A 15,652-nucleotide genomic window follows, 5' to 3' on the forward strand; every position below is an offset into this window, starting at 1 on the left:
AACAAATTCGTTTGTTTTTGTAACAGCCCTGCAAGAATTCTTCTTATACTTCTTCTTGGCATTACGTCCTCACTGGGACAGAGCCTGCTTCTAAGCTTTGTGTTCAATGAGTACTTCCAAGTTATAAACTGAGAGCTTTCTTTGACAAGTTGCCATTTTCGCATTCATATATCGTGTGACAAGTACGAAGGTACTCTATATTTAGGAAAGTAAAGGAAATTTCCATTACGAAAAAAACCTGGACCGACCGGGAATGGAACTCAGATACCTTCAGAATGGCTTTGCTTTGTAGCCGCGGACTTAAACTGCTCGGCTAAGGAAGGCCCTCAAGTATAAAACAAGTAAAAAAGTGAATGGGTTTGAAATAGATATAATCAATAAGGTACTGAACCTTCAACCGAGAATATCCAACATTTAACTATTACATTGTTTTTCTCTCGCTTTATTTTATTTAAAAACTATGAAAATCACTTCAATAAGCAATAAAATCAACAAATTCCAAAAGGGCCTAACTGGAACTATGTTTAATAAAAGGGCCTAACTGGAGGGGCCTAACTGAAACCATGTCCAATCGGAGGGCCTAACTGAAAGGGCCTAACTGGTTTGAAGATTCATTGAAGGGCCTAACTGCTGATGATATTTGAATGCAACCATTTTCACGAGTCGTTATGCTATTTGAGATTACTAACGTTCTGGGCCACGTAATAAACCATAATGAGCGTCTAACACAAGTATAAAACTAGTTAAAAAAGTTAATGGGTTTAAAAAATCAATAATCAATATGTTGCTGATTTTGTATAGAATAGTTTCCAATATTTAGCTTGTATGATATTGTGTTGTTTCCTCACATAATCATCAAATGTTGTCGAAGAATTATGCAAATCACTTCAATAATCAATAAAATTAGCAAATTCAAAAAGGGCCTAACTGGTTTGAAAATTCGTTAAGGGGCCTATCTGCGGATGATGTTTGAATTGAACTATTTTTACAAGTTGTTGTGCTATTTCAAATTCAAATCGTTGTGAGCCACGTAATAAACCATAATGAGTGTCTAACACAAGTATAAAACTAGTAAAAAAGTTAATGGGTTTAAAAAATCAATAATCAATATGTTGCTGATTTTGTATAGAATAGTTTCCAATATTTAGCTTGTATGATATTGTGTTGTTTCCTCACATAATCATCAAATGTTGTCGAAGAATTATGCAAATCACTTCAATAATCAATAAAATTAGCAAATTCAAGAAGGGCCTAACTGGTTTGAAAATTCGTTAAGGGGCCTATCTGCGGATGATGTTTGAATTGAACTATTTTTACAAGTTGTTGTGCTATTTCAAATTCAAATCGTTGTGAGCCACGTAATAGACCATTATAAGTGTCGAACACAAGGGGTTATCAGAAAATGACGTCCATCAATTGGGGCCTCCCCCAATGGGGGGATGTACGAAAATGTGACAGTGCATGGATTGGGTATTAGAAAAAGCGTGACAGAGGTGGTAGAAGGGTTCTAGAAATCCCGAAAAACGATGGACGTCATTTTTGGATCTTCCCCAAGTATGAAACTAGTAAAAATCGAATGGGTTTGAAATAGGAATAATCAATATGGTACTGAATCTTCAACCGAAAATTTCCAATATTTAGCTATTATATAGTGTTTATTCACATAATCGCTAAATTTTGTTCAAGATTTATGCAAACCAATTCAAAAATCAATAAAATTAGCAAATTATTAAAGGGCCTAACTGAAACCATGTTCAATCAAAGGGCCTAACTGAAAGGGCCTAACTGGTTTGAAGATTCATAATAGGGCCTATCTGCCGATGATGTTTGAATTCAACAATTTTTACGAGTTGTTGTGTTATTTGAGATTAGAAACATAATGGGCCACGCAACAGACTTTAATGGGTGTCGAACACAGGTATGAAACTAGTAAAAATGCGAATGGGTTTAAAATAGGAATTTTAAATATGGTACGGAATCTTCAATTGAGAATTTCTCAATGTTTACGTTTTGCAGATAGGCCCTTTTCAAATGTTACGCTAGAAATATCAACGTCATATGCAGCCCAGATAGGCCTTTTCATGTGACAGATCCGTCTATGCATTTGTTTACATCGGTGGAGGACCGGTGCTAACACGGGCCTGTCATTTTTATAGAAGAAATGTCAAAGTGCTTCCCGATCAGCTGATTTGAGACGTCATTTGAATAGGCCTATTCCCCTCTCACGAAACGTCAAATGCAGCCCACCGTTTTTATGGCTGATAAAGTGAAAAGTATTGTGTTCAAAGTAAATTGTTATTAAAAACTTCAGTCAGCGGAGCAGTTTTTTCCAAAGTTGCTGATAAATCTAAGCAGAAGATTATTTATTTCTAATGTCTGCTACGTTTTTTGGCATGAAATTTTACTCAAACGGCTATTTATGATTCGATGTGATGCAAAGTCAATCATTTTTTGCTGAGAGGTTCATGTGAGGATTTGAACGGCTTGCGCGTGATTCGTATAAACACAAAGTGGAATAAGAAAAAAACTCAGCAATCACAGAAAAAGAAGACCGTCTTCGCGAGTCCCGTCTCAGGGTCGAATTAAAGTAAAACGTCTCAGAGTAAAACGCTAATGGCTGCCGTAAACAGGCTCGCTTTCTGGTTCGAGCCTATTTGCAGCAGCCATTAGCGCTCGTAAAAAGCTGGATAGAGTATTTTCGTGCATGTCGCACGAAACACATGCAATGTCCTAAACTGCCCACGTTTGCATGGTCGACGTAACCTCCAACACTATCTCTGCTGGGAAAATGTGATTTTGTGTTCCCACTTGCATTCTTGAATATTTCAACAATAGGGTCCTGAAGCCCTGTCCCAATTTTAGTACCAAACGCTTAAGTTTAGGTCAAAAACACGAGTTTACTTAATTTTCAAATGGTTTTCGTTAATTTTACTTCAAAAAACATTTTTTCCGCGATTTTTGAGATTTTTTCACACTTTTTGGTTTAAATTCAAATTTTGGGTATATTTTGTTTTCCGTGTCCTTTCTGAAATGTCAGATAGGAACAACCCCAGTGTTAAAACAATAAGCCCTGTGGCATTTTTGTCGTCAACGGGAACGTCGAACATGATCAAAAGACAAGTGTCAAGGTTCATACACAGACAAACAGACGTCACATTCTAATCATTGTCCATCGACCACCTTTGGGCTTGTTCACAAATTTCATAACGCTGAAGGGGGTGGGTGGGTGTTCTGCTGGTGTTACGGCTCATACAAAATTTGTAGAATATTCATATTAAAAGCGTTACGAGGGGGTGGGTGGGTGTCAAAAATTGCCATTTTCAGCGTCATGAAATATGTGAATGAACCCTTTGTGGTAGCTAGAGCTGATATGTTAAGAATTTATGTATGTAAAGAAAAAAATATTGTATCATGTATTTATTTCAGTGTATACGATTTGTTGTCAGTGTACAATATATTTGACAGGAACCCAAGGAACAATTGGTAGCTTTTAAGATGCTTACGTGCTTAATACAAGCTGCATAGCAGCAACCATTGCTGAACAAATTTTTAGTTGAATCATTAATTGAATAATATTAATTTCCGCTTATAAAAAAGCTGTTATTCCACTTGCAGTTTGTGTTTTGAATAAGAGCTGAATAAACCTCCGAAAATGCATATATAGTAGCTTTTGTTCTACAACACATAAGAAGTTTAACAATTGACTGATTAAAAGCTTCTATAGGTTGTAGTCATCATTTTAGTAGAATATTGAACATTTGATTAACAACAAATCGTACAAAAGTTTCAGTGTCTAATACTTAAAATGTTGACCAGCATGATTAGTAAAACTTATAAACAATGTGAATGACAGTATATGAGTATGCTTTTATTCAAGCAAAACGTATTATGTCTTTTTATGTTATTTTCAAATGTTTCAAATGTTTTTCAAATCAAATCCAAGACGTGTATGCGATGGATGGATTAACGTAATGGACGTAATGGCGACGTAATGGATCAACGAGGGTAAAGTTCGAATCACATTGGACTAAAAATATCAAAATTTAATTTTTCCAAATGTAGTGATCATCATCTGCGACGTTATTGATATCGGAAAAAGTTACTAATCATAACATTTTTAATGATAATTGAAGTATAAATAATAATTTAACAATAGTTACATGAAAGTGGTTACCCAACTTACAGTCCAGAGTCACAAATAAACATATACATAGTTAATTATTGTTGAATAATGGTGACAGCTCAAAAAATGCCCTACAAAGAGCTGAGAAGAGGGTATTTAGATCCAAATTTAAGTCAATGTTCAACATTTTTCATTGGAATGAATAATAGTAGAATCAACACTTATTAAACTTCTCCAAAGAATCTCTGCCGACTTGTCAAGATTGTTTTACTAATGAGTTGAACAAGTCATTTTTCCTTCTATTGAAGAGCCAATATTCCACCAAACAAATATAATTGTGTAAATAGATGTACAGTAGACAAACTAACGTTTTGGTTTGCTTCGCACTTCAGCTGTTTCCATGTTTAACATGAACATGATTAAAAGCTGAATAGGTATTTTATAAAATCCTAATACAACATAGATATATCATCCGAGCAGGTCATCCTAAGAAGTCCAAAATAACGATTACAAAACACATTGTTCAGCAACAAAGAAGCCTTACAAAATAGGTCACACCATAGCCAAATTTTTGAAAAATGGACAAAATATCTAAAAATTGCGTTGTATTCCTAATGTATTGCAATGTTCAACTTACTAATGTTATTATTATTTATCTTTATTTGAGTGGTTTTTCGTCCTTGGCGAATTCGTCACTAACTTACTAATATATAAAAACATGTTGGATACAATAATAACTGATGGTTTCTCAATACAATATTCAAATATGTTTAGAAAATATTTTGAATCAGTCTTCTGACATAGGATTATTGATTGAAATATATTTTATATTTGTATACTGTTTAATAGATGGAAAAAGTGCGACAATTAATTATAATATTAACCTAGTAGAAATTTTATACATTTAATAAATGAATTTTATTATAGTTAGATGAACAATTCAATTAAAGTTTTAACAAGTCAAAACTTATTATGAAATTCGATTAATCATTTCAGACTGTTTTTACTTAGTGAATAAACTTTATTTTTGACCAGCATTGAAATAAATTTTCTCACTGTGCGCTATAAATAGCCCTCTGAGTTCAGCTCGCATCAGTACTGAACAGCAGCAGAAGTAATGCGCTTATTCAGTTGTTGATCAGCATAGCACGTGTTGATTAGTTATTGTTGAATAGAAGCTCAAGCATGATCAATAATCAGCTACAAGAGGTTTATATTGGGCACTGGAAGGCTGATATATGAATTCAAGGATGGCGCAGATGGCAAGGTATACCGCTGACGATGGGAAGGTCTCGAGTTTGAATCCAGTATTCAGGTAATTATTAATTCATGGTAAAGATATACCGTGCATTTGATGTATACAGTGTTAGTTATTTTTAGTCATTTATTTGTTTTCAATCAATTTTGTGGAAGTTGAATGAAAGCTGAGATGAATGCTTATAAAGCAATTTTGAAGTTGTAGAATAAAGTCAATATACAACGACACGCTTTATAACTTCTCCAAATTTGTGTGAACAACGCCTGAACAAAGGCTTCACTTGGAAATAATTAAAATGTTGTTAAACATGATGCTGAATTAAACTGCAATAATGTAGTTTGTTAAACTAGCTTTGTTAAATCATCAATCCTTATTAAGCTAAGTGAAACCTGAATAAACATCATTTCAATATATTATTACAGTCACTGAATGATAGGTAGCCTAATAATTTCGCCAGATTTGCTTGAACAATGTGTGCGTAGCAGCTGCAAAGTAATATAATAAAGCAACTATTCAGTATGTAGTTATGAAAAATTGCTTAATAAATGATTATAAAATAGGCAAATGTTTCTTGGGAATCTTTTGAGCGTGCTTTTGATTGACAGTTCAAAAGAGAATGAGCGCGAAAAAACGATTGGAGTGTTATCGCGTGGTCGAGAACTCGAGGAGTTAGATTAATGAACGATTTTGTCGCGGATGGTTGTGCTGGTTCAAACCCAGCTCATGTTTATTCGGCCGATGGCGGAATCGGCCGAAAGTGATTATTTGAGTAGGTCCGGATACTACACCCTTTTGAACGGTCGATTCAAAAATATGGTAGATGGCCAATCCGCCACCCGCAGCGCTCGAATCATTTTTGTTCGTGTTTGACGTTTACACACTACCGCCATCCAAACACACTAATTTCAGCATTGGGCGTACCCCAACTAACATTCACTCATTTAACAAACACCATTATGGCAGTTTTATCCAGCATCATGTTTTATAACATTTTAATAATTTTCATGGCCAACCTTTGTTCAAGCATTGTTCACACAAATTTGGAGAAACTTTAAAGCATGTCGTTGGATATCAACTTTATTTTTCAGCTTTAAAAACGTTTTACAAGCATTTAGTTCAGCTTTTATACGGCTGGTCCAAAAATAATTTAAAACTAATAAAAACAAAAAAAGATTTTTCTAGGCACTTTATAAATGTAGCGTGCACAATTATTATGATAGTATAACAATCTTATTTAAAAATCGCCTGGATACTGGATTCGAACTCGGGACTGTGGTATTCGGATTTGAGTATGAACTGAGAGCGGTTTGGGGGTTTCGGATGGAGCGTGTGGTAGATGGTGGTGGAGTCGGAAAGAGAGAAATATAGAGTGAGTGTTATTTTGTATCATTGGAAAACATAGTGGTTTTAATTATTAATAATTACTGATGATCCTGAGGATATCACATTGGCGATCCTGCCATGATATTGGTAAGTGAAATATAAAAAGAATAAATTATATTCATTGCCCAAAACGAAAAAAAAAAAAAAAATGAGGCAAAGGATACATGAAAGCTTTTAGAAGTGTTGCCAGGAATATCAACATTGTATATCTTGCAACTTGTAACGATTTTATGGATTGCTATGTTGTATAACTTGAACTGCTGTCTACCATTTTTTTCTTCAATTAAAATATACAAATAAAGAGAATATACAAGCAATCGCAAAATTGACATTATCGTTTGAGCCGGAAAAGTCCATGGCCAAACAAACATTGTCTGATTAGTGGCTGAACAGGAGAAGGTCCATTGTTGCCACGCATTATAAAGTAGAGCCGAGTTTAGCTCATGGCCAATAAAAAAAAAAAAAAAAAAAAAAAAACAATGATATCTGAACATAACTGATTTTCAACTGGCAAAGAACTAAACGGATATGGTCAAAAGTGATACATACAAGAGTACGCTGAGTATAGCTCACAGCTACAATTACGCTGAGTATAAGCTCATAGCTAAATTGAATAAATGTAAACTGCCATCACGCAATAGTCAAAATGAAACATAAAAAGTACGCTGACTATAGCTCACAGCTACAGAGTAAATATAAACTGCCATCACTGCAAGCAAAAAAAAAAAAAAAAAATAAACACGAATGTCCAACTTCATTGCAATGTGAAAATAAAAGCTCTTGAATCGGCACATGGTGAGCGAAACAAAACAAAAAATCGTTGTGATTAAAAAGAGACAACTAACAAAGCGAGAGCGACTGACAATAAGCGCAGTGAATTTATTGACTACTCAAACACGCTCTTCGGGATAATGAGCAAAATATGAGTAATAGAATATTTTAAGGACAGAATTTGCTTAGATTTTGTCAGTAGCTTTTCTTTAGAGTGTAAGCATTCATGCATGTCATATTTTTTGCACTGGGGTAACAGCTTCTGCGCTTGCGCTCAATCATCTATCGGACTCTTTTCAACTTCTGGCATTCAGTTTGATGTTTGTCAAGTAGCATAACACTGCAGGTAGAAGAAGACAGACAAAGTTGTTTTCTGTGTTCGGAAAAAGCTCATTTCAGTGTGGCGGCATAGTGAAAAAAAGTAAAGTAAGTCACTGTTCGTAACGTTTTTGATCTATTATTACCGTGAAAATGAGTGGTACTTGGCGTGAAAGCGAGCGTTCATCGTCGGAGGAATCAGACACGGAAGACGGTGGAATCAGTAGTTTGTTACCGGCTGTAAAACAAGAACAGAAACGTCCAGCTACGTCGGAGTGGTTATCGGGTACGTGGCCATTGAAATCATTCGACGAAGGTTTGCCGACTAACAAGCGAAAAGCAGAATGGATTCGTTTTCGCGATCAATTTGAGAGAATTGTCTCGTGTAAAGCGCCGGTTAGTCCTGCGACGAGGCTCACAGGAATGAAAATCTTCGCCGGGAATTACCTGTTGAGCATTATCGAATTGCACGAAAAGTTCCTTAAGCAGGATTCGAATGATGTTTATGCTGATACTGTTTCTGCATTGAACAGGTAAAGTTGCAAGGTTCTTATTTTCCAATTCATCTATTTTTTCTATTAGTGAGACTACAAGATTGGAAATATTATTATGTTGTTATGCTATTTTAGATATTTCAATCAGACATGCGATCCTGCTAAAGAACGTCTGAAGTTTCGCGAGATGCGTATGAATTCAAACGAATCATTCGGCGATTGGGTGTTACGGCTAGAAGCACAAGCAAAATTTTGTGATTTCGCCGATCAGCAACGCGAAGAGGAATTTCTGCAAGCGCTCTTAAGACGTTCAATTCCAGAAATAGCGGACAAACTCTATGAGATGTCAGATATGCTCGATAATAATCTCCAACGAATTATCAAACACGGCAAGCATCTGGACTATATCCGAACGGAAGTGGCCGAGTTGAACAGAGTACCGAAGGATGTGACAAGCTTGGACAGGGGCGATGAAAATGTTGAGATCCGACCGGTCAACGCTTTGCATTCAACAACACCAAAGCAGGGATTCCATCGTTTTGAACCGTATCGCAGAAAACAGCAACCATCGCAGAGTTTCAACTCTCGTTATCGATATGGTAATACGCAGCAGCGAGATGCCCGTGGGAACCATGATGTTCGATCTTGCACAAAATGTGGACGTTTGCATGGCCCTAAGGAATGCAAAGCATTTCGGGTGAAATGCTACTCTTGCGGAAAAGTTGGCCATTACGCCGAGTTCTGTCGCACACCGAGGGGTACTGATGCCAATTATCCTGCGCGAACCAACGACGTTAAAGCCGAAGCTGAACGAATTAATCAGGTAGATAATGAAACAACTTCACAGTAAAATACCAGGTGCCTACTAATATTGTCGAAATTCTAATCAGGGCGTGTAGTAATAAATAACGTTCTAAAATGTTTTATTTTTATTATTTCTGTTTCCATCTTTGTTTACAGTTGATTACACAAAAGCCTACTCTTCAACGATCTTTGAAAGATCCTAGGCTTGTCGATTGCGTAATCGGTACTGAGTGCATCAATTTTTTAATAGATTCTGGTGCCACCGTGAATACTATAACTGTCGATAGCTGGAACAAGATCAAGAAAAATTGTAGATCAGTTATTCATGATTTGGTGGCCTTTCCTGAAGAAGTCCTGAAAGCGTACGCCCAACAGGGTTCTCTCGAGGTCGAGTGCTCTTTTAGAGCCTATATTGGCGTGGCGAATCATAGTGCATCGTTACATTTGGCCAAATTTTTTGTGGTGAAAGGGACTCAATTATCATTGCTTGGATTTGAAACATCGCAAAACTTGAATCTAATTCGTTTTGGTCCTCCAAAAACAGATGAGGATAGTGAAAAAATTCAGGGACCGCAGGCTATCTTTAATCTCAGGACGGAGACTAAGGAGTTTCCGAAGGTTCGAACCGATCCAATCAAATTCAAGATTGACGAGTCGGTGTCTCCGATGCAAATTATTAGATACAACATTCCGAAAGCTTTTGAGAATGCTACTAGCGAGAGGTTACGAGCAATGGAACTGAAAGGTATAATCGAGCGTGCGGATAAGGAACATCATACCATTACACACGTCTCACCACTTGTACTGGTACCAAAGGGTACAAATGACTTCCGCATCGTTGTCGATTATCGGGCAGTCAACAAAGCGATTATTCGGGAGCCGTACCCTATGCCGTCACTGGAGAAAATCTGGTCAGACATTCCGAAAGGCACGATGTTCTTCACAAAGCTTGATCTGAAGGACGCATATTTTCATGTTGAATTGCATGAAAGTGTTCGCCATTTCACCACTTTCATGACCGCCAACGGACTTATGCGTTTTAAAAGACTGCCTTTCGGTCTGTCATGCGCACCTGAACATTTCCAAAGGGTGATGGAGAAAATATTGGTTAAATGCAAGAACGTCATAGTTTACCTCGATGACACTCTTATTTATGGGAGGACACTGGATGAACTGAGGGGAAATGTAGCCGCTGTTAAAGAAGCGTTACATGAGCATAATCTCACCATAAATGAGGAGAAGTCGAGGTATGACCAGCAATCAGTTGATTTTTTGGGGTTTACTATTGACGGAAGCGGAATTGTGCCCACCCAGCAGAAGATCTCTGATATCAAATCGTTTGAACGGCCCAAAAACACGTCTGAAGTCCGGAGTTTTCTAGGCATGATGACCTTCATTAGCCCGTTTATTCGCAATTTTGCCCATAAAACCAAACCGTTACGGGAGCTGTTGTCGGTTGATTCTAAATTTGAATGGACCGAAGAACGACAGATTGCTTTTGACGCACTGAAGGATGCAGCGGAAAATGATTTGATTAAACGTGGCTACTTCGATGAGAATGACGATACCATTTTGTACACCGATGCGTCACCTTGGGGAATCGGAGGAGTTCTAGTACAGGAGGCCGGTGGTACTGAAAATCGTCGGATAATTGCTTGTGCTTCGAAAAGTCTGACCGAAGCGGAGCGTCGGTACCCTCAGTTGCACAGGGAGGCACTAGCTATCATCTGGTCTATGGAACGATTCGCGTACTACCTGCTAGGAAGGAATTTCACACTAAGATGTGACAACGAAGCACTTATGTTCATGACTAAGGCAAAGGGTAAAGATGTCGGCAAACGAATTTTATCCAGAGCTGAAGGATGGATGTTGCGGATGGACCACTATTGCTTCAAGTTCGAGCATGTAGCAGGTATGAATAACATTGCGGATGCACCTTCAAGGATTGGTAGAATACGGAGCGATCCGCATTTTGGTATGGATAAAGAACCCCACGAGCTGTGTTCAGTCACAGCGGATCTGGGAATTATTAACGATCATCTGCTTGCTTTGACCACGGCGGAGGTCAAAGAAACTTCGGCCAACGATAACGAACTTCAAACTGTGATGAAATGGATCAAAAAGACCGAGAAATGGCCGGAACAAATCGCAAGATACCAAGCGTTCCAACGTGACATGTATGTGCAAGGTGGATTGTTGATGAAGCAGGAGAAAATGGTCCTACCCATCCTTTTGCGAACTCGTGCGCTGCAGTTGGCCCATCGAAGCCACCCTGGAATGTCCACTATGAAGAACTTTTTACGACAAGGGTTATGGTGGCCAAATATGGATCGAGAAGTGGAAGACTTCGTTCGAAGCTGCCCGGAATGTCAGCTGGTAACCGCAGCAAATCACCCATTGCCTATTACGTTGACGGAGCTTCCGAAAAACCCATGGGATTACGTCTCAATGGACTTCTCAACAGCATCGGATACACACAATTGGAAAGCCCTTGTTCTCACAGATAACTACTCGAGGTTCTTAGTTGCGTTGCCTATGGAGAAAACAGATGCCGAAGCCGTTAAGAATGCGTTAAAGCGGGTTTTCAACACGTACTACATTCCAAAAACAATGAAAGCGGACAATGGTCCTCCGTTTAACAGCGCCGACCTTAAGACATGGCTGCAGAGTGTGTGGGGAGTAAAGTTAATTCACAGCACACCATTGAACCCAACAGAGAATGGACTAGTTGAAAGAAGCATGCAGGGTATCAACAAGATATCTGCCATCGCGCGCTTGGGGAAAAAGAATTGGAAGGAGGCTCTGGCCGAGTATGTAGCAGCTTACAATACATGGCCGCATCATGTTACAAAGGTACCGCCAGCTGAACTGATGTTCGGAAGAACGGTGCGGAGTTTATTGCCAGATGTACGAACGGATTCTAAGCAACTTGTGGACGAAGAACTACGAGACCGAGATCAATCTTCCAAGTTCAATCGCAATGCTAAGGAAGACGTTAGGCGCAAAGCTTCTGAACTGAATATTAAGGTAGGGGACACCGTTTTGGTCAGCCAGGCGAAACGTGATAAAACGGATACACAATACAGAAATGCTTTTCATGAAGTCGTTAAAATTACTGGAGCTGGACGAGCGACGGTTAAGGATTTAACCACGCAAAAGGTCTATGACCGTAATGTGAAATTTCTGAAGAAATTTGTGAAGCGCAAGATGAGTATGTCAGATTTTGTTTAATGGATTTTTTACAATTCTATGACAATTTTTCCTAATATTTGTTTTGTTTTGATTTTTTTTTTATTAGCTGCACCAGAGGACGGGTTAGGTTTGAGTCCAGGTCATACCTATTCTGCGACAGAGGAATCAGGAGTAGCCGACGACGTACACCACCAGTCATCCTCGCAACCACCGGTGATGACCCAAGCCGGTACTCCCATTATGGCTGATGAGGATAAACAGCCCTTATCCAAACGCAGAGACGCTAGGAAGATCAAGAAGCCGCAAAGATATCTCAATGCTGTGAACAATAAGATTTTGTAATGATAATTAATATTGTAAACCATTATAATGTTATCCATGCTATTATTGAAGGGGAGGATGTGGTATTCGGATTTGAGTATGAACTGAGAGCGGTTTGGGGGTTTCGGATGGAGCGTGTGGTAGATGGTGGTGGAGTCGGAAAGAGAGAAATATAGAGTGAGTGTTATTTTGTATCATTGGAAAACATAGTGGTTTTAATTATTAATAATTACTGATGATCCTGAGGATATCACAGGGACCTTCCAATCGTCAGCGGTATGCCTTGCTATCTGCGCCATCCTAGAATTGATGACTACACCGTCCAGTGCAAAATATAAACTTCTCATAGCTGAATATTGACCATGTTTGAGCTTCTATTCGACAACGTCTAATAAACACATGGCACGCTGATCTACAACTGAACAACCATATTATTCAGCTGCTGTTTAGTGCTGATCCAAGCTGAGTTCAGTCGGCTATTTTTAGCGCACAGTGTGAAAATTTATGTCGATGTTGGTCAAAATAATGTTTATTTACACAAAGTAATATCAGTCTGAAATGTTTAATCTTATTTCACAATAAGTTTTAGTTTGTTCAAAACTGATTCATTAACTTAAATAATTTTATGAATTATAGTTGGATTATTTTTTTATTTGTATTTTTCATAAACCTATTACGTATGCATTGAAGAAAAAGTTCTCTGTATGAATATATTTGAATCATTTGAAGGGTTAGTCCTCAGAACCCACCTGAATAGAAAAATATTCGAAAAGCTTGATGTGTGGGATTTTTATTTTCAGAAATGGCCAAGTTAATCATTTTCTTAGATCGCAGTATTTATTCAGTTGTGAAGAAATGTCATTTCAAATGTAGCTCGCTATAGAAATTTATTTAATTAATTCTGTCAAAGAAATTTCCACTTTTCTTGTACGGAAAAACATCCCGAGCAGGCAAAAAAAGCTTAGCAATAGAAAATATAATATGGATAGCTAAAAGTGATATTAACTTGATAGATATATGATATGAAATATCTGGAAATGATATCTAAAATAAACTACTAGAACAAAATTGACATGTCTTATTTAGATTCTGCAAGATTTTACCAATAGCTGCGAGCTATTCATTAGATCTGCGTACATCAAATTTTTTATAGGTTTATAAGTTCCAGAAACAAAATTTTTATATTGTTTTCAGATATTTTATCTCTTATGTCAATCAAGCCAATATCACGCTTTGTTTGTCAGTACTTTGCTCCTACTCGGAATACTTAGCTTAAATGTTTAATTTTGTTTTCACAATAATTCTGCATTTCTGGAGACTGACCATGTTTATTTTTTGAACAGCTATTTCAAAAGTTTTAAGAAAGCATAATTTATGAGCTTTGAAATGCATTCGGAACTCAACACGAATTTCGGATATTTTGTCCATTTTATGAAATTTAGCTATAGTGTGATCGCTTTTACAAGGCTTATTTATTGCTGAACAATGTGTTTGTTAATCGTCATTTTGGCCTCTATTGGATCAACTGTTCTTATAATATACTGAAGCTGAATAAGGATTTTATAAGATACTTATTCAGCTCTTATTCATGCTTATGTTAAACATGTGGGAATAGCTGAAGTGCGACGCAAGTAAAACGTTAGTTCGTCTTCTGAATATCCTTTTATACATATACATTTGTTTAGTGGAATATTGGCTTTTTAATTGGGGGAAACGTGTCTTGTTCAGCTCATTAGTAAAACAATCTTGACTAGTCGAATTAGAATCTTTAGAAACGTTTAATTAGTGGCGATTCAACTTTCGTTCATTCTAATGCATAACGTTGAACATTGATCTTAGTTTGTGTTAAAAAAGCACCTTCTCAGCTCTTTATAGAGCAAATTTATTATTCAGCTGCCATTACCATTATTGAACAATAATTAAACATGCATGCTGGTTTGTGGCTCTGAATTGTTAGTTGGGACATGTCCTCGTGACTCGAGATTTGTTCTATGTGTTACGTCTGTTTGTCTGTGGTTCATAATTGGAACCATTTTCAAAATTAAAGTTTAAATATGTTCTAGCCGTTATTTGAGTTGGAAAAAAAAAATGCTAAAGTAGTTGCAAGAACATGCTCTTTCGTATGATTGAATGAAAACAAGAATTCTCGCATAACCTGTGATCTCGCCCTAAATGCCATTGGTAACCGAGTGTGTAGCTTGTTGTTACCGAGCAAACGAATAGATTTACACGTCATTCAACAATGATACGATACGATGAAGAGAAGATCCTCCTCTATCTCCCAGTGGTGATAGATTTTATCCTGGGTCATTCATTTGCTTATAAACAAGGAGCTACACACTCGGCTACCAATGGCTTTTAGGGCGAGGTCACAAGTTATGCGAGAATTCATTAAAAATTGTAGGACCCAATTGCGGTCGAATAATCTGTGCATTTGCTTAAGATTGAAATTCAAAAGTTGACCGGGGGAAACTTTTTGAATAATTTCTTACTTTTGTCACCTGTAAACGCATATGTTATTTTATCCATCCAATCAGCTATTTTTTCTATAATACATTAAAAAAATGGAGGAAGTAGAAATCGAAAACGTTCTACAATTTCTATATAACTGTTGGTTGGAAAGTTAAGAAAAAAATATTGTTGAATTCATAAATGTTGTTTTAAGCTAATGAATGGAGTAGAGAATAAGTAAGGATTTCAGATAACTTTATAAATTAAAATTAATTCAAATTATTTACACGTTTTATTTCCTACTAAAGATGAGCAAAATGGTCCAATTTTATGAACGAATCATAGGCTACTCCTCACTCATAAAAGTGAATAGGGTGACTTATACTTTCGGCAGCTTTGTCCTACTCGTCTTAAGTGGGTTTATGCAATCTTTTACGCTCAAAATTTACACCATATAAGCGCATCTTACTGCAGAATATCAGAAGATTTGGTCGACAAAAAAAACCATAATTATTATTTCAGGGAAATGTACGAGTT

The sequence above is a fragment of the Aedes aegypti genome, chromosome 3, assembly GCF_002204515.2.
Source record: "Aedes aegypti strain LVP_AGWG chromosome 3, AaegL5.0 Primary Assembly, whole genome shotgun sequence".
Lineage (NCBI taxonomy): Eukaryota > Metazoa > Arthropoda > Insecta > Diptera > Culicidae > Aedes > Aedes aegypti.